The 23,236-nt window shown below is 35.7% G+C and overlaps 1 long non-coding RNA gene across 1 annotated transcript; it reads right to left on the bottom strand.

The window, feature by feature from the left end:
* Positions 1-982: 982 nt before the first annotated feature.
* LOC121016527 (uncharacterized) lies at positions 983-20,522 on the bottom strand. The gene is made up of 3 exons (XR_005784336.1): positions 20,406-20,522; positions 18,862-18,864; positions 983-1,020 (listed from the first exon to the last, which is right to left on the bottom strand). It is a non-coding gene; the product is annotated as an uncharacterized LOC121016527 (long non-coding RNA).
* Positions 20,523-23,236: the final 2,714 nt, after the last annotated feature.

Raw genomic sequence — 23,236 nt, 5'->3', positions numbered from 1 at the left:
GAAAGAGAAATCAAGAATCGATCCCATTTACAATTGCACCAAAACCCACAAAATACCTAGGAATAAGTCTAATCAAAAAAGGTGAAAAATCTATACACTGAAAACTACAGAAACCTTACAAAAGAAATTGAAGAAGACACACACACACACACACACACACACACATAAAAAAAATGGAAAAAGATTCTATGCTCCTGGATAGGAAGAACAAATATAGTGAAAATGTCGATACTACCCAAAGCAATCTACATATTCAATGCATTCCCTATCAAAATAACACCAGCATTCTTCAAAGAGCTAGAACAAATAGTCCTAAAATTTGTATGGAACCAGAAAAGACCACGAGTAGCCAAAGCAATCTTGAAAAGGAAAACCAAAGCAGGAAGCATCACAATCCTGGACTTCAAGCTGTCTTACAAAGCTGTAATCATCAAGACAGTATGGTACTGGCACAAGAACAGATACTCTGATCAATGGAACAGAATAGAGAACCCAGAAATGGATCCACAAACGTATGACCAACTAATCCTTGACAAAGCAGGAAAGAATATCCAATGGAATGAAGACAGTCTCCTCAGAAAGTGGTGCTGGGAAAACTGAACAGCGACATGCAAAAGAATGAACCTGGCCCACTTTCTTACACCATACACAAAAATAAACTCAAAATGGGTGAAAGACCTAAATGTAAGACAGGAAGCCATCAAAATCCTTGAAGAGAAAGCAGGCAAAAACCTCTTTGATCTTGGCCATAGCAACTTCTTACTCAACACGTCTCTGGAGGCAAGGGAAACAAAAGCAAAAATGATCTACTGGGACCTCATCCAAATAAAAAGCTTCTGCACAGTGAAGTAAACAATAAGGAAAACTAAAAGGCAACAGACAGAATGGGAGAAGATATTTGCAAATGACATATCAGATAAACGGTTAGTATCCAAAATCTATAAAGAACTTATCAGACTCAACACCCAAAGAAACAAATAATCCAGTGAAGAAATGGGCAAAAGACATGAACCGACACTTCTCCAAAGAAGACATCCAGATGGCCAACCGACACATGAAAAAATGCTCAACATCATTCATCATCAGGGAAATACAAATAAAAACCACAATGAGATACTACTATATACCTGTCAGAATGGCTAACATTAACAACTCAGGCAACAACAGATATTGGTGAGGATGCGGAGAAAGAGATCTCTTTTACATTGTTGGTGGGAATGCAAGCTGGTGCAGCCACTCTGGAAAACAGTATGGAGGGTCCTCAAAAAACTAAAAATAGAACTACTCTACATCCCAGCAATTGCACTACTAGGTATTTATCCAAGGAATACAGGTGTACTGTTTCGAAGGGACACATGCACCCCAATGTTTATAGCAACACTATCAACAATAGCCAAAGTATGGAAAGAGCCCAAATCCATCCATTGATGGATGAATGGATAAAGAAGATGTTTTATATATACACACACATATATACACACACACGCATATATATACACATGCACACACACACACACACACACACACACACACACACACTCAATGGAGAATTACTCGGCAATCAAAAAGAATGAAATCTTGCCATTTGCAAGTATGTGGATGGAACTGGGGGGTATTATGCTAAGTGAAATTAGTCAGAGAAAGTCAAATATCATATGACTTCACTCATATGAGGACTTTAAGAGACAAAACAGATGAACATAAGGGAAGGGGAACAAAAATAAAATAAAAACAGGGAGGGGGACAAAACAGAAGAGACTCATAAATATGGAGAACAAAATATGGAGAACAAATATGGAGAGAGGGCTACTGGCAGGGGTGTAGGAGGGGGGATGGGCTAAATGGGTAAGGGGCACTAAGGAATCTACTCCTGAAACCATTGTTGAACTATATGTTAACTAATTTGGACGTAAATTAAAAAAATATATAAAGTTTAATTAAAAAAAAAGTTGACAGAGCCTGAAAGATGGTGACTAAGACATTTGCTTAGCTGGCCAAATAGACCTCTTAGGACACCTTGGACACAGCAGATGATGCATGGAAAGCATTGCCCATCTCACATATTAAAGCCCAGAGAATTTCTGAATATACTTACTTCCTAAGAGAAGTACAAGAGAAGCTTTTCTGCCCTAAGCACACTTCAGGAACACATCTGGAAGAGCTCTGCTTCCTTGTGAAGTAAACTCTATCTAAGGTTGTCCAATCACTAAAATTTGGAAAATAGAAGTGATGGTTTTGGGGGGAAAAACCAAAAGCTTTCTTTGAACTGTAAATAATCACTATGTATGTATGTATGTATGTATGTATGTATGTATGTATTTAATGTATGCTTCTATTGTAGCCATTCCTTGCAGCTATGCCTCTAGTCCATCAAAAAAAGCAGATATACTTAAAACTACTTACAATAGAGTAAAAATAGGCCTGGTTTTATACACACACAAACAAAAGATTTATATTACATATATAGTTATATGTTATGTATATACATTATTAAGGACAAATATTTACTGATCTAGAAATCCTGCTTCCTTTTCATAAAAGCCAAATTCTTTAAGAAGCTTGCCTGTAATAATGGCACTTCCATTTACTTCCCAATGTTCCATGAAAACATTACCTACATTAATCCTTTGAAAAAATTCTAATAAGTATATGATACCTTTAGCTAACAAATAAAAAATATTAAGTAAGCTTGATTTTCCCATACAATCTTATATTTTAAATCCCACTCTTTGGCAATTCAGAATAGTGGTTAAATAATTAAATTACAGCTAAGGTTCACATAACCATATTGAAATACTTAAAGACAGTCTAAGTGAAGGACTGTGTAAACTGCTGCTATACAGTTTCTTACCAGCAGAATTATGAGTCTATTAAAGTTAACAACTTTAAATCCAGTGATTATTTGTTGAAGCTCAAGTATCAATAAGAGTCTGTGGCCAGAAAACCAAACTGCCTCCTTTACAAAAAGACAAGTATCATTCTTCGTTATGTAGCTATGAAGGAACAAGCCTAATTGTTCTCTAATCAGAAGAAATACATGTATATTTATCCTCTGGAAATATTATTTGCTCAAGTCTTGAGGGAGCTCTCACATTTGTCTTTGTAAATAGCTCTGGTATTTCAAATACTTCAACTTTGGGGAAAATCTATCTACATAACTCTATTAATGTCAGAAAGGATCAGAAGCTTCCAGACTAAACCATGTATTTTCTATTTTGTCATTTCAAGGTAAGTAAATAGAAAATAAGCTTAGGATATCATACCAGAAAAGACATTAAATGAAGAAACTCATATCATTTTACTAGTATGTGAATAGACAAGGAAAACATAGATACCAAAATTAATCAGAGATTATAATACTAATAAAAATGTTAAGCTGTGGATGATATATTAGAGTGGTATAGTTCAAAAGATAATTGGACTTTCTAATTACATACTGAATTTCATTTATATAATGCAGGTAACATGCACACGATTACTCAAATTTCACATTAATACATTTATATCTATTAATTCATATACAGAGTTACTGGGACATTGATGTCTTACTGCCCATCTAAAAAAATATATTAATAGCTTAGTCTCCTCAAAGAGTGTTTGTTTGCAACATGAATATTTCATATTTGGAAAAGCTCTAAATTTGAATATAGATTGACTCATAATGTGTTCTTGGGCTCTACTCAGTAGTGCAAAAGACATTTGGTAATTCACATAACTTCTGAAAAATCTACAAATCTAACCTTTTTCAGATTACTATATTACTTTTGCAAATTAACTATAAATGACATTCAGTTTTAGAAAATAAATATTGACAGGAAGCCATTTGGATAATTAAATATTTTATTCTTTTAAAGATTAATGTATGTGGGGGCGTTTGGATGGCTCAGTGGGTTAAGCATCTGACTTCGGCTCAGGTCATGATCTCGTGGTTTGTGAATTCAAGCCCTGTGTTGGGCTCTGTGCTGACAGCTCAGAGCCTGGAGCCTGCTTTGGATTCTGTGTCTCCCTCTCTCTGCCCCTCCCCCACTTGGTCTCTCTCTCTCTCGCTCTCTCTCTCTATCTCTCTCTCTCTCTCTCTCAAAAATAAAAACTAAAACAAATGTATGCTGGCAAGCACATGGAGCAATAGGAACTCTTCTCACTGCTGGTGAAAATGCAAACTTGTACAGCCACTTTGGAAGATTGTTTGACAATTTCTTACAAAATTAAACATTTTAACCATAAGATCCGGCAATTTTACTTCTTGGTAGTTAACAAAAGGAGTCGAAAATTTATGTCCACATGAAAAACCTGCATACAGTTGTTTAGGGCAACTTTATTCATTATTGCCAAAACTTGGAAGCAATCAAAATGTCCTTAGGCTATTGACCAGATAAACTTCAACATCTAGACTATGGAATATTATTCAGTGTTTAAAAGAAGTGAGCCATCAATCCATGAAAAAACCGGAGGAAATGTATGTGTACATTACTCACTGGAAGAAGCAAATATGAAAAGGCTATATATACTGTATGTTTCCACTAAATGACATTCTGGAAAAGGCAAAACTATGGAAATGTCAGTGGTTCCTAGGGATTATCATGGAAGAGGGATAAGTAGACAAAGTTCAGAAGATTTTTAGGGCAAGGAAACTATTCTATACGATGCTGTAATTATGAGTAAATGGCATTACACATTTGGCCAAACCCGTAGAATGTACACATCCAAGAGTGAACTCTAATGTAAATGGTGAACTTTGGGTGATTATGATGCATTGAGGTCGGCTAATGGATTATAACAAATGTCCCATTCTGGAGGGGAATGCAGAGTATAGGGGAGGTTGTGCATGTATGGGAGTGAGAATGTATGGGAAATCTTTCTACCTTTGTCTCAATTTTGCTGTAAACCTAAAACTTCTCTAAAATAATAAAATCTGTTAATTTACCTTTTAATGGGCAAAGGATCTGGAAAGACATTTTCCAAAGAAGATATATAAATGGCTAACATGAAAAGATGTTCAACATCACTAGTTCTAAGAGAAATGCAAATAAAAACCACACTGAATACCATTTCATACCTATTGAGATGGCTATAATGATAGAGAGAGAGGTAGAGAGAGAATAAGTGGTGGAGAGGATGTGGAGAGACTAGAAGATTTAGACACTGCTAGTAGGAACGTAAACTGAGGCAGCCACTTTGGAGTCATCAAATCCACTTTTTGTGGCTGTTTTTTGTTTGTTTGTTTGTTTGTTTGTTCTGTTTTAGGAAAACAGTTCCTCAAAAACAGAATTTTCATGTGATCCAGCAATTCCGCTGCTGGGTATATAACCTCTGCCCCCTCCCTCCCCTCCCCCTGCAAATCAAAATATTCATCATCCACACAAAAAGTAGTAATATATGTTTGTAGCAGAATTATACATAATAGTGAAAAAGTAGAAACAGCTCAAGCATCCATTAATTGATGAATGGATAAATAAAAGGTGGTCTACCCATACAATGGAATATTATTTGACAGTAAAAAAGAAGTATTGGTACATGTTCCAACATAGATGAACTTTGAAAACATTAAGTAGAAGAAATATGTCACAAAAGATACACAGATGATTCCAATGATATGCAATATCTAGAAAAGAAAAATCTATAGAGACAGAAAATATATACGTGGTCACCTAGGGCTGGTGGGTGATGGGAGACCAAAAGTAAATGGAGCATACTCACTGATGGGTACAGGGTTTCTTTCTGAGATGATGATAATCTAAACTTGACTGTGCTAACAGTCACACAACCTTGTGAATATACTAAAACCCACTCTACGCTATTTTTTTCTTAGTACACTTTAAATGGTTGATTTGTATGATACACAATTTATATCTCAATGCAGTTAACATCTTTTTAAAAAACATAATGGCTTCATGATAGAGAAATAAATTAAAAAGGTAAACAGACAATTCACAAAAATATGTAAATATAACCCTTAAATCTATGAAAAGATGTCTGATCACATGTATAGAAAATGTAAATTTCCTAGGAATTTACCCAAGGGATGCAGGAGTACTGATGCATAGGGGCACTTGTACCCCAGTGTTTATAGCAGCACTCTCAACAATAAACAAATGATGGAAAGAGCCTAAATGTCCATCAACTGATGAATGGATAAAGAAATTGTGGTTTATATACACAATGGAGTACTACGTGGCAATGAGAAAGAACGAAATATGGCCCTTTTTAGCAACATGGATGGAACTGGAGACTGTGATGCTAAGTGAAATAAGCCATACAGAGAAAGACAGATACCATAGGGTTTCACTCTTATGTGGATCCTGAGAAACTTAACAGAAACCCATGGGGGAGGGGAAGAAAAAAAAAAAGACGTTAGAGTGCAAGAGAGCCAAAGCATAAGAGACTCTTAAAAACTGAGAACAAACTGAGGGTTGATGGGGGGTGGGAGGGAGGGGAGGTTGGGTGATGGGTATTGAGGAGGGCACCTTTTGGGATGAGCACTGGGTGTTGTATGGAAACCAATTTGACAATAAACTTCATATATTGGGGAAAAAAAAGAAAATGTAAATTTCAATTACACAAACACATCATTTATCATCTCTAAAGTTGGTTAAAAAATAAAAATGATTGAAACTGTTGGTGAGGTTAGGGAAAAAAGAACACTTACACATTTCTGGTGGTAATATAACTTAGAAAACCCTTATGCAGAGACATTTTGCATTATCTAATAAATATACACACAGGCTGAGCTTTTGACCCATTTATGGAAATTTACCATGAAGATGCAACTCCAATAATATAAAAACACATCTGCACAAAGTTACTCATAGCAGTAAAGCTATGTTTACAACATGTTATAAACAACACAAATGCTCAAATGTAGAATAGTTAAAAAGGTTTTGGTGCATCCACATAATGGAGTCCTGTCCTGTTGTAAAATAAGGAAGATTTTTATGAGCTGACATGGTGTGATTTGCAAGCTAGATTACTGAATGAAATGAGCAAAATGCAAAGGAATATCTATTTGACGCTCTTTTCGTACAAAGAAAAAAATACGTCCATACGTGCACACACACACACTCAGGAAGAGTAAATCAGAAATTAATGAGATCAACTACCTGCAGGAGTGAGAGTGAGAGGGCAGAATAGTGGACAGTGGGGGCAACAGAAAGAGAACAGGAGGGATGTGACACTTGTCAAGTACACGCTGTCTTACAATCCTATCTTCACAATCATGTGACTTACTTATGCATCCAAAAATAAGATAAATAAAATTAACCAAAATAAGAGGAAGGGGCTTATCAAAGTAACTTCTGAATACATTATTGGGGTTAATGCTTGCATATTACAAACAAAAATAATTAAAGAAACACTATTCAAAGTTGATAAACCTTTTTTTCTTTGTTTTTGGGCAGTTGATACAGGGAAAAATTCTTAAGCTACTTTCTGTGAATTTGGGGACTGAGCAAATAAAATAATCCAGTTACTCCCTGAGCAATTTATTCAGTATATACTCACTGAGAATCTAATATATAATGGCTACTAGTTCATATACAGATAGCCACATAAAAATTAAGGAATGGTTAAGATATTCAATGCATCAAATTTTATTTGGGAAGATAAAAAGCAAAAAATAGTTTCAAGGTAGAAAATCAAATGTAAAAAAAAAAAAAAAAGCCATGGGAGAAATTTGCATACTTGTCTGTACTTGTGAGTGGTGGGTTAGAGGAATTTTTCAGCAGAAAAACCAAAATGTGCCTGAAGATTCTTTGGGGAAGATGTGGCTAAACAGGAAATTTGACCACTCATTGGCCTTGAAATTAGTTAAAAGACACATCAGCAGACTAGCTTGACCTGTGCACCCTAGAGTGGATCACTGCTGAAAGGCTCATAATAATAGTGGCTGCCACAGCTTTAAATTATAAAGACACTCTTTTCATAGACATTCAGCTCTTTTATGAAACTGGCATGGTACACACACACAAAACCATACAAATGACTTAATAATTTCTACCTAAGTATCTATGGAAGCATTTTTATTAAATGTCAACAACACTGTTTGCTAGGTTATTAAGGAGGACCTTATAAATAAAAGAATGCTTTGTCAAAATACTTTTGTTCATCTCTTTTGGGGTGCTCATATTCAAAATAAACTACTTATTACTGCTCCTAATACACAAAATTGGTTTCTAGAGGCAACCATTTTCAAATTGGTTTAATTACATTGAGGCATAATTTTAATTTGATTAGAATTTATGGCATCTATCCATTGCCTTTCAAATGAAAGAAAATGTTCAAGAAATGCATAATTAAACATTAATCTTAGGAGGAAAGCAATGGAGAAAGAAAGCATATTTGTTTATCTAGAATTCTCTTGTCGACCGCAAATGAATTATAAGAAGAGTAGGTAAGAAAATCTGCTTTGTGTGACTATCACAGATTTATTCTATACAACGAGTCTTTGCTTTCCAACACACAAGGCAGGACAGAAGGTAGAGAAAGAACATTTATTCAGGCTATGTGCTATAGATACCACATAGGGTCCTGTCACTTCAAGAGGAATTTAAGTATGGATATCTAGATATAAGTATCACAGTTTTGAAGAAACAAAAAGGAAGTACTCACTCCAAATTGCTTATCTGTTATTTTTTTCCTTAAAAGATTTATATGCCATGTCATAGATCATTCCCATCTGTATTCAAAGTTAGAGGCTGTTACGGTAATTTTTGTGTGTCATCTCGACTGATGATGCCCAAAAAGCTGGTAAAATGTTATTTCTGGGTGTTTCTGTAATGGCGTACTTGGAAAAGACTACCTTGAATTGGTAGCCTGAGGAAAGAAGATTGCTGAGTAAAGAAGAATGGGGATGGGCATCATCCAATCCTGTAGGGCCTGAATGGAATGAAAAGGCAGAGGGAGGGCAAGTTTCCTCTTTAGGCCTGAGCTGGGGGATCCGTCCCCTCAGGCATCAGCTCACCTGGTTCTTATGCCTTCAAACTCAGACTGAATCATACCAGTAGCATCCTTTGTTCTCCAGCCTGTAGAAACGTCGTGGAACTTCTCGGCCTCCATAATCAACAGAAGCCATTTCCTATAATTTATAGATTATAAATCCCACAAGGTTTCTCATTCCGGGGAACCCTGACTAGTACAGGGGGCATTGGTTTTGAAGAGTTGTATCATTAAATGTGTTCTGGAGGAATTTACTTAAGTTTTCCACAATCAAGATACATATGTTTTCAGAAATGAATCACCATGGCACCAGAATGGCTCTCCTTGAGCTTCTGATTAATATGGTATTCCTCCTCACAGGGGGAGGCTTTTTGCTTAACAATTTTAGATTCACTGACTAGATAGCTGACTAGATAGCTGTCTATTCCTGATTTCTGCTACTAATTGCAAAGCAGAAAAGGTAAAGACATTTTGAGGAAACTTATCTCGTGTATGTGTTTTGAAGATGTTAAGATGTATTTTATCTTATCTTGTGGATTATAGTCAAAATGTTGGAAAATCACTAATTTAGATTTGGATTGTTAGAACAGCAACAGATTTTCCTGGCAAAATGTGTTATCACAAAAAAAACTATGAGTGACAGTTGCCTAACACCATCTTGGTAAAAAAAAAAAAAAAAAGTCTTAACTAATATTAGATTAACTAAATCTTCTACTTACATCTAGTGCTATCTTTATAAGTGATACAGTAAAATCTATAGTTCAATTTGATCAGTTAGGATTTGTTACTCTTTTATTAAATGTATGATAACTACAAAAGAATTACTTTATTGCATGGATATTAAAGTCTGATTAGGAAATTGCAACAGATTCTAATGTGATTTGGTATCTGTAAGCCTTCTTGAAACACCAATATTTTCCAGAGGAGGATACAGTTTGACACTGTGCTAAATAGAAAGTAACCTTTCGAGTGGGCTACCTCACCAGAGGCTCACCGACCTGGAGGTCCGTCAGCAGCCATGACTCCAGGTTTAGTAAACATCTCACTAGCTTCTGTTGAAAGGATCTCTCATTTGCTGAGAAATAGAGACACAAATGCAGCACAGCATACAATTGCAAGGCAGAAAACAAAAATTCTCAAGTAAGCTTCTCGAAGTAATGCTAAGAAGGACCAAACTTATTACCTGTTATTGTAGATACTGAGGAAAAAGATCCAGGTTTTAGCCACATCCATAGCTTGGTACATGCAGTATACATATACTGGGTGTGGTTTCTGAGACAGGAGTTTAACAAAGCCCTTAATAGGTCATTACACTGTTCTGTGAAGTCAGTTTCTGTTTTTGTTTGTTTGTTTTCTCTGAAGTAATGGTATACAGAATAATAGGTACAGTGTATGAATTCAACCATTGTCATACTTCATTTCTCATAAATGAGTCCCTCGGTCTGGAAGATGTTACGTCATATCCCTTTTGGTAAATAAGAAAATATGTGAGCCCTTAAAAGTAGTCAAAGCAGAGAGAGAGAAGTTAAGGAAATCCCAAAATAACGAATGCCTGTTGCCTCCAGGGTGCATGGGTCCGATGTACCTAACTTCTCAGTAAGCGGTTGGTTGTTCTTTCTGAATTATGACACCATATTGAAGGCTCATCATTGGCAGTTGCTCTTGGCAGATAGAATACTCAGTCATACCATTACCTACATCACTCTTAATGAGAAAGTGCTTAGCTGTTTGGGCAGGCATCATATAACCCTGCCTGCCACCATGCATGCCCCCTGCAGTGACAGGAGTAATCAAGGGGACAGGCTGGCTGACATTATGCCCACCTATTTGTTCACTGAATTCTAGATAGCAGATGCTCTGTGGTGTGTGTGTGTGTGTGTGTGTGTGTGTGTGTGTGTGCAGAGACATAAGATCCGCACGTTTTGTACTCCCTCCCATAGGTCTATCTATAGTCTACTTCTTTTTTTAATTCAAATTTTAGTTAACATCAGTGCAATAATGGTTTTGGGAGTAGAATTTAAGTGATTCATCCCTCACATATAACACCCAGTGCTCACCCCAACAAGTGCCCTCCTTAATGCCCATCACCCGTCTAGCCCATCCCCACCCACCTCACTCCATCAACTCTCAGGTTGTTCTCTTTCGTTAAGGGTCCTCTATGGTTTGTTTCCCTCTCTTTCCCCCCTTCCCCTATGTTCATCTGTTTTGTTTCTTAAATTCCACATATGAGTAAAATCATATGATATCTGTCTCTCTCTGACTTATTTCACTTATTTTATAATACACTCTAGTTCCATCCACATTGTTGCAATGGCAAGATTTCATTCTTTTTTTATTGCTGAGCAATATTCCATTGTATATATACCACATCTTTATCCATTCACCAGCCGGTGGTATAGTCCACATCTTGACTTACTTCTTATTGATTTTTCAATCTTGCCCGCTGCCACTCATGACTGACATCCATACACCAGTGCCTGATTCCATATGTGTCCTTGCCTCAGACAATATAAAAGGCCAGGTAAACTGCTCACAGAAATGCTCATTGGAAAGATTCATTCCATCTTTTAGGGTGACTTGTGATAGAGTATGTAGTATACAGCTCACATCAACATACCAGACAAACCTATTATTATCCAGATCCAAGATATTTTCCACTTCTGTCAGGTAGCCATGGACACTTCCCTCTGTGGACCCAGATGTAGATCAGGGAGGGGCATCTGTGCCCAAGAAGCAGGTTAGATGAGAGTCTGGACCACCTGTTCATGGGACGTCCTTGTAATGTCTTACCAGCTCAGACTAATAAAAACTAGACAATTTCTGATACACAAAAGATTGTTATTAGAACGGTCTGTTATGCCCTTAAGTCATAGTGTATCTGATGTTTCCTAACATTTTACAGGCAGCTATGGTTGAATGTAACATGATCATAACTTCAGAATGCTACTAGAGACCAATAGCTCACCAAGAGAATTATCTTGTATATGGCAGGTGATTTCTGCTGCAAATGACATGGACTTTGTCTGCGTGGTGGAACCTGCAGAAAGCTCCTATACCCACCACTGACACCTGTAACAAGACACTGAACATTCAGGTAAGTTTCACGTCTGGAGCACTTACACTGTACTCTGGTCCTGAGGCAGAGCTCACTGTCCTCGGCCCTAGTCAAAACTAGTATCTTTGTGCATCATCTCACAGTTTTCAGCCATATACCCAAATACAGTATACTCTCCCAAATCCAAAGAAACTCACTAAGGATGACTCTTCCTTGGCAGAGGCTCAGGGAGCAACAGCTTGCTCTTGACATTTAAGGGAATGTCCTGAAAACCCTTTGAAACACTGAATCCCTAAATACTTTTTGGATGAGGCAGGACTTTAATGTCTGTAGTATTTTTTCCCCATATTCTGGCATGCATCCAGCCTACATGTGACTGCTTGATCACTACAACCAATCAACTTAATGTTATTAAATAATGAACTAGAATAAGGTTCTTCACAAATTAAGAAAATAAAGATCTCATCAACCATATGGTAACTGAAATTGTGATAGTTAACATAGCCTGAGACAAGACAGTATACATTTACTGTTCTCCTTCTCATGTAAAAGGGAATTGGACTGATTTTCCCTCATATGGGGGACTGAAAACATTCTACTGACTGGCAAGTATGTATCAAGTGTCATTGTCACTATTTTAGCCAAGGCTCAGGTAGACTTGTCATCCGCAGCTATAGCTGTGATTGCGGACGAGGTTAGGGTGATGTGAGGCAGTGCAGCAGAAGTATCTTATACAGAAGAGAAAGCTGATTGTTATTAAAATGATGTCAATTTCGAGTTTGGTGTTAGTTTGAAATTCTTCTAAAACTGTGAAAGCAAATAGAATATCCCCCCTTGTTGTTTACATGGTAAAACAAATGACAGCTAAATGCCAAGTTCAATGCAATGTATTAATATAGTGATTTTACAATATTTGTACAGTTTCTTGAAACTTAATGTGTTATCACTGTGCTGGATGGCATACATAGTGGCAAAACTAGTGCTCAGAGAAGTTAACTTACTTGCCAAAGTCACACAGTCGTTACTTGGAAAGGTCTAAGATTCAAATCTGGCTGACTGGAGAACCACTACACTTTCCTTTACAGAGTCTTCTTCCCAGTTTATTGCATAGTTTCAGAAACTTTTATTTTCCAACATTTGTTTTATACCAATTGCTATTTTCACAGATAATTGGAGGGGAAAAAGGAACAAACATGTCAGAGCAACATAAAATTGCAGGATCTATCTTGTCTAATATCTAAAAAAAAAAAAAAAAAAAACACAAATATTAGTTAAATCAGTTAAAAATTTACCGGCACCAACCTACTTCTAATGACAAGAATTTGCAAAGTAGAAACTAAGGAATAAAACAGATTCTAGATCTGTGATGGGCATGGCTCTAAACCACAACGCTAGGAATCCTCTCTCTCTGTTTCACTTGTTCTCAAACATTATCCTCACAGATGCCCATTTGGACCATCGAGAGGCAAAGTAAGTGCAGGTCTGTAGTGTTCTCCTTTGTCTCTTCTGACCCGTGTGTAGTCTATAGGTTTTTGCTGACAGGCGGGTGAAGTGGGGAGGGAGGCTGGTGAACATCTAGGGCTGGACGGCACTAGGGGATGTACCCATGAGAATGGGTTTTCCTCATTTCTCATTACTCAGAGTAAAACAAAATCATATTATGATTCTTCTGACCCTTTATTCATCACAGACCCCAAACCATGGACTTCTCATCCCCTATGACTGTCCCTCATGTCAGAAGGAATCTTTTCCCCTGTTCTTAGACTCACGTAAGTTGGTCTAGACCCACTGCGGACTCTAGCACTGTATACAGTTGGTTCAGAGCATCAGCATAACTCCGTAACAACAGAAAAATTAACAAACCAAGTCAGCAACTGTGGCAACCCTTAGAATTTAAGATTATATATCATTCAGATATGTAGGCCAAACCAAAGTACCATTATAAAGGATGAATCCCATTTTTAAAAAGGCATAGAAAGAAAATGAATTTTAAAGGTTCTTTTTTACATTTCCCTGTGCTTCCCTTTCTGGTTTCAATAGATATACTTAGTCTCTTGATATTCTATTATCCTTTATTTCTTAATCTTTTAAAATAAGGTGACCTCAGTCTTGCAGGTGGTAAAAATGGAAATCATTGAATAAACATTATGCCACAGATGAGAATTGCTCTTATAAAGTTAAAAATTGTTCTTCTTTATGTGTCTTTTCTAAAGTGCATGCATTTCAATTCCCTGTTTGCCCTTTCTTCTATTTTAATATAATTGAGTGGGAAATGATGTTCTCTAGAATATGTTCTTTATGGAACAAGTTAGATAGCATATACTCACTAGAGGAAAGAAAATTCTTCTTGAAACCCTTTACCCAGCATTGAGCTATACATTGTACATTACAACTTCTCATCTGTTTTGCACTGCAGAATCCTGCACACTAAATACTTTCTGCTACCTCTGCGAGATTTCTGCTGTTATTGTTCAAGAGAAGGGCACAATTTATTTTAACATTGTTTCTGTATTCATCAAAGAAGACTGTCTCCTTGGATTTTTTTTTCCTGAAGCTATCTCTTTACTTATGGTTACTAAATTAAATTCCTATTAGTTATATGTTGTACCACCTCACAACATTTTCCTTTCTTTTTTAAAGTTCATTTATTATTTTGAGAGAGAGAGAGTGTGCACAAGTGCACACATGAGCAACTGGGGGAGGGGTAGACTCTCCTTGCTGAAATCAAGAGTCTCATGCTCACCTGACAGAGTCACCCAGGTGCCTCAACTCCACATTTTCTATATCACTTAACTAACTTACAGATTTGTATCTTTTATGAAAATTAAATAAAATATTTTTTACATTTATACTTATTATAATTGATTCTTTAATACAAATACACTTTTTCCCCTCATAGTAGAATATCTTTGGGCAGTTGTGCAAAATCTTCCAATGCCCTACTCATGGAAGGAGTGTGTGTGTGTGTGTGTGTGTGTGTGTGTGTGTGTGCACGCGTATGTGTGTTGGGGGGAGTATTTCCAGCATTTGGACTTCATGCTGGGGTCTCAGTTCTAGATTATTGCCTTGTGTATCCCTAAAACCATGTATATCTTCTTTCTTTTGGTGTATTTCAAACACTCCAAATTTCATATAAAGCCCCCTGAGCTATCATAACATCAGAATTTAATCTAATTACTTTGAATTTAAATTCTAAATGCATTTCTACCATCATTTAAGGGTGTGGGTGTGTGAGTGTGTGTGCGCATGTGCACATATGTGTAATTTTGCTCTAACGCAGCTCTGTGTTTGAAAGGTAAATTTATTGAATTTTATTTATCATTCTAGTTAGGAGTAGAAATCTTCCTTATACCAATTTCCAGGCTATCGTGTTGTTGAAAGATCACAATTTCAATGTTTAATGTTCAATATCAGTTCTCTGGCTTAAAAGTATCTACACTTGTCCCAAATAGAAAATTAGACATTCTAAAGGAATTATCTTGCACACATATCATCAGTTATTATCACTTCAATAGGTAAATAATAAATGAATTAATGAATGAATGAACTCTCCCTATTGAAAATAAGGAAAGAAACCCCCCATACCTCCCTTTTAACAGCATTGCTTTAGATTTAGAATTACAATTGTAATTATTTTTCTGAATCTTTAACATATATATGAATCCTTTAAAAGCTATAGAAGCCTCTTCCTCAAGGACCTGGGAACCATCTGTTTGATATGTGCCCTATATCCCAGTTTCTGTGGGATTATAGACCCCGGGTTTCTGCAGTGTCTTGCTCCAAAACTACTCCCTGTCATGAAGACATGAAAAGTTTATTTTTCCGTTGGATAAAACCAATTAGCCAGCATAGAAGGTCACCTCAAATGCTAGATGAGGTTAGGATGAACTGTGTGGGATGAATGTTGTCTAGTCCTCTTTCTCACTTGCAGATTAGTCAATGTTTATCTGAAGAAGGTGTATGCCATGAGGTGCACATACTTAGCCAGAAGGGTGAGATATCTTTCTGTCTTATCTCTTTATGAGACTGCTGTGTTATGCATCACAGTCTGATTTAATTTTCATTCAATAATAAAATCATTTTCTTTCTCTTAATCCCTGGTGAAGAGATTGTCTGCTTTGGCAGGAAATTTTGTTTTTAATTATATTTCTTCAACACACTTTAGCCTTAATTAATTAAAAATAGTAATTACAATCCCTTTAGAAAATAGTGGCCCAAATCATACAGCATAAGATATTGCACGCACATATCATGATGAGGGAGAATGAACACATATTGATTCAGATTAGGGAGTCCAGCTGCAGAGAAAAGAAAAGATTTTTCTAGGACATTTTAATGGGTAACATGAGAGCAAAAAGAAGATACTTTGAGAGTTTGATACAGAAATAGGGAGGAGGAAGATGATCATGGAATTAATATACCAAGAAAATTATCACAAAAGCTAAAAATAGAATACATTTTAATTTCATCTAAATTGATTTGATAGGAAATGATAAATATGAATAAGAGAACATAATGATTCAAAATGAGATCCTAGTATTATGTTATTAAATGTGTGTATATAATAAAGGACAACAGAATATGTCACTCCAAAATATGCCTCTTTGTCAGACTGATCTTTGTGAGACACAGATACTTGAGAAACAGCAAATGCTTTCTCTGAACTTCCTCACCCATCTAAAAGACCCCCCCAAAGGAACTCAATTGTCATAGATCCCTTCCCAGGGAATTTTGCCACCAAGGAGGGCTGATTTTTATCATGGGGGAGGACACCTGGAGAAGACACCATACCCAGATGGACTGTGTCACAAATGACCCAACTTCCCATCTCTTCTTCTAAGAACCCATTCATCTTTCCTAAGGGGAAAAAAACAAAACAAAACAAAACAAAATATTTAATCTCCCTACGAAGCCTACATCTCCCTCCCTTTCTCCTATTAAGATGGTATTTAATCCTGAATTCTAAAGCCACCTCTTTGCATTACTTATCTTTCCGGGGTGTGTGTCTCTCATGCATAAATGAAGTATACATGTTAATAAACTTCTCCTTGTTTTTCTTTTGTTAATCTGTCTTTTGTTACAGGGGTCTCAGCCAAGAACTCAGAAGGATAGAGGAAAATTTCTTCCCTAAAATACATACATAGTTATACATTATAATTTTATACCTATGAAAAGCCTTCTAAACTTCAAATACAAATCATGTTGTATGAGTGTCTGAAAATGTTTTCAGTTTCATGCTAAGTTGCTCTGATCAGTGAGTTAAAGAGAAATAATTTACATGGTTGACTTTCTGAACCAAGATTATAAGACCACATTGCATTTATATGTTTCTGGTCATAATCAAGAGATAGACCAAAATCACAGTAGGTAGGAGTCCAGCCAATTTAAAAAGTGTTCTAGACAAAAATTGAACTGTATAAACACCACTTCTGGACTTCAGGTTGCAGGGCCACTCCCACATACTAAGGACAGTATGAGATAAGGAATAGGTAGGTCCATTTAGGAAAGAGCATCAACTTGTGGTCTAGCTAGCTCCAGTCTGACTAATGATCTAGACAGGAATCTGAGGGGAATTTGTGAGGTAGACCAAGGATAGGATCACAGTGGATGGAACCAATAGTTTGAAAAAGACATTATCACACTGAGTCTCTCTGCATTATGAGAACTTTTTGGGTGCAATGTAATGTATTATTTCTTTCACTTATTTGAACATAGTCATTTCAAATTAACCAAGTTGTTTTTGTATTCATGTGGCCCCACTTTGCCTGACAACACTGTTAAAAGAAAAGAAACCTGAACTGAGAAAACAGAAATGACTCTCCTGGTAGCTTGTGTGCATTATTTGGGGACCTCGGCAAGCATGAGCATATACTCAGCTGTAATAAAAGGGTAATATATCTTTCTGTCTCATCTCTTTATAAGACTGCCTGTGGTATGCATCACTTCTGGTTTAATGTGAGTGTTCTTGATGATTAGAATGTTCTTTCAGATCCATCATTCTTTCAAAGAGGGCCAAACCCTTCTCAAGGAAAGAGAAGGAATAAAACAGGAAGTCAATAAGCTAGAATTATAGTGGGAAGAAGAGGAAAAGAAATCTAGCATGAGTTTAGGAACATTGGAGAATTCTATTCCAGACCATCAGCATTCCGTAAGCCTTCTTTAGAAAATCAAGGGTAATGTCTAGGCAACACTTTAATGAAAGGAATCCCTGAAGCATTTATAGAATCCTGTACCTTCCAATTGAGAACTCTGATTTTAGGCCTTTATACATTGGCACATGTATTGATCTCTTCCCCATTGTCCATGGAATGCTCTGATTTTCTTAAGAGCACTACTAAATTGTGAATCACAAAGAACCCTGTGGTTTACATAGTTGGGGAGTTACTATTTTTCTCATTACCTCAGAACTCAAAGTGAGTCAGTAACAATAGTAAAAAGGAGGGAGGCTAGTGACTTCTCTTCCCGGAGTTCTGTTCTTTAAACAGTGTCATAATTGAAGTATTAGCCATTTTCAAGATAGAATAATTTAAATATGACTGTTCTCTGTCATCTCTTTAAAGAGATACATTGTAAAGACAAAAAAGGCTCTAAACAGCTTACTTATGCATTTGAAGCTTTAATTTTACTTAAAATAAGCTACTGTATATATTTTTCATTCTGAATGATTTGAATTTCTGCCATAAAGTAGGAATATTTTATAGCATTTTTTAGCTCCTCATGACTATTTCTTAGTCCCTTGATCTCTGTAGCAATAGATTCTCTGTTGTCCTCTATGCTTTTTTCAAGCCCAGAGATTAATTTATGACTATTATTCTAAATTCTTGTTCAGTTATATTGCTTAAATCGTTTTTGATCAATTTGTTAGCTGTCGCTACTTCCTGGAGTTTCTTTTGAGGAGAGTTCTTCTGTTTCATAATTTTGGGTAGTCCCTGCAGTAGCTGCAAACTGCAGAGAACTGCTAGGAATTTACCCAAGAGATACAGGAGTGCTGATGCATAGGGGCACTTGTACCCCAATGTTTGTAGCAGCACTTCCAACAATAGCCAAATTATGGAAAGAGCCTAAATGCCCATCAACTGATGAATGGATAAAGAAATTGTGGTTTATACACACAATGGAATACTACTTGGCAATGATAAAGAATGAAATATGGCCTTTTGTAGCAACGTAGATGGAACTGGAGAGTGTGATGCTAAGTGAAATAAGTCATACAGAGAAAGACAGATACCATATGTTTTCACTCTTATGTGGATCCTGAGAAACTTAACAGAAGACCATAGTGGAGGGGAAGGAAAAAACAAAGTTAGAGAGGGAGGGAGTCAAACCATAAGAGACTCTTAAAATCTGAGAACAAACTGAGGGTTGATGGGGGGTGGGAGGGAGGGGAAAGTGGGTGATGGGCATTGAGGAGGGCACCTCTTAGGATGAGCACTGGGTGTTGTATGGAAACCAATTTGACAATAAATTTCATATTAAAAAAAATAAAACAAACTGAGAAACAAAAATAAAGTAGTAATATTTTAAATAAAGTCACAATTTTAGATGTAAATAGGATTTTAAAGAATTTGTTTGATAAGTGAAATCATTTATATAATAAAGTTTTATATAACTTTGTGGTGTGTAAAACCTTTTTTTAAGAAATTTTGGTTGATTTGAAACTTGAACATAATGAACTGAGACCTTTTTCTGTAAAAGTACAGAAAATAAATATTTTGTAAATATTTTTGGCTGTGTGAGTTGGCCATAATATCCTGATGCTACAATTACTTAACTTTGCCCTTTTGCATGAAAGAAGTTATAGACAATATGTAAATAAATACTTGTGGCTGTGTTGCAATAAAACTTTACTTACAAAACACAGGCAGCTGGTTAGTTGGGTCTGTGGACAGTAAGTCTATATGAACCCTGCTAAAAAGATATGTGTAAAGTTTATTATCTAGTTATAAAATCTTTAAAATAGATTAAAATTATAGAAAAATAAAGTAGAAAATATATATTATTCAGAACCCTTTTATGGAAACATAATGATTGTTTAAGTTAATATATTTCCCAGATTATTTTGTGCTCATGTGTAAAATGAAAAAAAGGAATCATATTAAATATACATTTTTTATCCTATTTTTATCTTAACATTACCACTGTATGTCCATAAAATAGTTTTGAAAACCTCATGCTACTTGCAAAACAGTATTAAAATTTAATGGTCCTAAACTATTTTTTGTAATCATCTTCTATTGTTGAAATTTTATTACATTTCCCAAGTGTCTGCCATGCTGCAATTGTCACCTGTTTTACAAAGAATTTGATCAGTTTTTAAAAATTAGGTTATATTTTTGAAGTACCAACACTCTAACAAAGTGTATGATTTTTTTCTAATCTGGATATGCAATGCCAAATTAGTTTTTAAAAGGTATGGGACTAAAGGAGACATCCAGTTGGCTAACAGACACATGAAAAGATGCTCCACATCCCTCATCATCAGGGAAATACAAATCAAAACCACAATGAGGTATCATCTCACACCTGTCAGAATGATTAGAATTAACAATTCAGGAAAAAACAGGTATCAGTGAGGATATGGAGAAAGGGGAAGGAAGCCTTGTGCACTGTTGGTGGGAATGAAAACTGGTGCAGCCACTCTGGAAAGGAGTACGGAGGTTCCTCAAAAAGTTAATAGGACTACCTCATGATCCAGCAATTGGACTACTAGGTATTTACCCAAAGAATACAAAAACGCTGATTCAAAGGGGCACACGCACCCTGATGTTTATAGCAGCACTATCAACAATAGCCAAAATATGAAAGGAGCCCAAATGTCCATCAACTGATAAATGGATAAAGATGTGGTACATATATAACATAGAATATTACTCAGCAATTAAGAAGAATGGGTTCTTGCTATTTGCAACAATGTGGATGGAACTAGAATGTATCATGTTAATTGAAATAAGTCAGAGAAAGACAAATGTAACATGATTAACTCATATGTGAAATTTAAGAAACACAACAGATGAACATAGGGGGAGGGAAGGAGAAATAAGATAAAAACAGAGAGGGAAGCAAAGCATTCAAGCCTTTTAAATACAGAGAACAAACGGGGTTGATGGAGGGATGGGTGGGAGATGGGATAGATGGGGAATGGGTACTAAGGAGGGCACTTGTTGGGATGAGCACAGGATGTTGTATGTAAGTGATGAATCACTGAGTGCTACTCTTGAAACCATTACTACACTATATGTTAACTACTTGAATAAAATAAAAAGTATAGGACAATTCCTGTTTCATCACATACACATCAATAGCAGTGGTAAAATAAGTTTTTCAAATTTTTTCTAAATTAGAGACAGAGGAGTGAAAGAGAGCACTCTCAAATATTATTTCCAATTTCTGAGTCACACACACACACACATACACACACACACATGCACCATTTTTCTATTTACAACATCACACAAGGACTTTGTTCTTCTAATGATAAGGGTTATAATAACTACAACTCTGCTCATTTATTTACAAAAAGCATGGGAAGTTTCTGAAATTAACCAATCTCACAGAAATACAAAACCACAAGATTTACAGAGGGCATCAAAAATTAATAAACTATGTGAAATTTTGACAGGGATCTCAGCAGGCATTCCAGAAAGACCTGTTGTGCAAGGATTTTAGCAATAAGTAAAGCTATATGAAACATTCACACTTTACGGTATAGCAAACTAATGGACAATTCTTTCCCAATACTGAGGGGATGTAAAGAAAGTCCATAGCTACACTTTTGGGAGGTAAAACTTGATGATCAAATGTATTGAAATGTACTGCAGAGTCAGCAAAAATTGGAAATAATGGCAAATGAAATAGTACATATGCACGAATACATAATATGCACGAATATATTTATGTAGAAATCCTAATAAACCCAAACTAGAAAAGTACCTTGACTCAGTAGTAGGCTCTAAATTAGATAATATATTCATATCCTAGTCGAACTGACCCAAATCTGATGCTACTTCTATAAAAGTGAGTTTCCTGAATAGAAACCTCTGAACCTTGGACTTCAGTATTGCCTTTAGAACTTCAGATATGTGTACTAGAAGAATTGGTTAAGTTTCTTGCCCCCACTATCCCTCCAATTCTCAACACTTGAAGGAATTATTACTACTATTATTGTTAAAATTAATTATTACACTTAAGCCTACATGAAATACACTATTTTGTGTATCCCAGTAAGGTAGTGTATAATATTTTGCAACATTATTTTTATTTTTTTAATTTTTAATTTTGATGATATTCAAGTAAAAATATCTCTACGTGTAGTACTGTGCATATGCATGTGTCTGTCTAGATTCAATAATACCTTTTTATCTATCTAGGCAGCTATACATACAGGGTTATACTATTTGTTTCTCTTTTTCTTAGTGAGCAGTATAAGTTGTAGAAAAATCATTAATATTTACCCCAAGCTAATTTAGCTTCCATACATAAAAGTCAGAACTGTCTCTTATGTATGTAATCTCACTCCATTATTTCTTCCAAGACAATTAATAATAATTCTCCAGTATAAGACATCTGGTATATATATCCAAGTTTCAAATAAGCTTTTACCTTGCAAAATACATTAAAAAGGATTCAACATGGATCATAAACTTAAACATAAAAGTTGAAATTATACAATTCAAGAAAAAAATCTTAGTGCCCTCAGGGCAAGCAAAGATTTCTTAGGACCATAGAAATTAAAATCATAAATTGGGCTTCATCACAATTAAAAAACATTCAGGTCTCTGAAAAGCACAATGAAGAAAATGAAGGGCATGATATAGCCTGGGAGGAAATATTTGCAGATCTATATCTTCCAGAAGACATGCATCTACACAGAATACAGAAGGAATAATTATGCCTCAATAATAAAGGCAGACAACCACTTTTTTGTAAATGGACAAAAGTTTTAGAAAATACTTCATGAAAGAGGATATTCAAATGGTCTTTAAACATGGAAAAAATCTTCAACATCATATTAGTCAGGGAAATGCAAATTAAAATATTGATATCACTATAAAATACTAAAATTTAAGGGGCACCTGACTGGCTCAGTTGGTACAGCTTGTGACTCTTGATCAGGGTCATGAATTCAAGCCCCGCGTGGGGGTGAGCGTACTAAAAAATAAATGAATGAATGAATGAATGAATGAATGAATGAATAAATAAATAAATAAAGTACTAAAATTTAAAAGACTACATAATTTGCAATGTCTATAT

The sequence above is a fragment of the Herpailurus yagouaroundi genome, unplaced genomic scaffold, assembly GCF_014898765.1.
Source record: "Herpailurus yagouaroundi ecotype Mexico unplaced genomic scaffold, PumYag 211, whole genome shotgun sequence".
In the NCBI taxonomy this organism is placed as follows: domain Eukaryota; kingdom Metazoa; phylum Chordata; class Mammalia; order Carnivora; family Felidae; genus Herpailurus; species Herpailurus yagouaroundi.
This window is presented reverse-complemented; position numbering and strand designations above follow the sequence as displayed.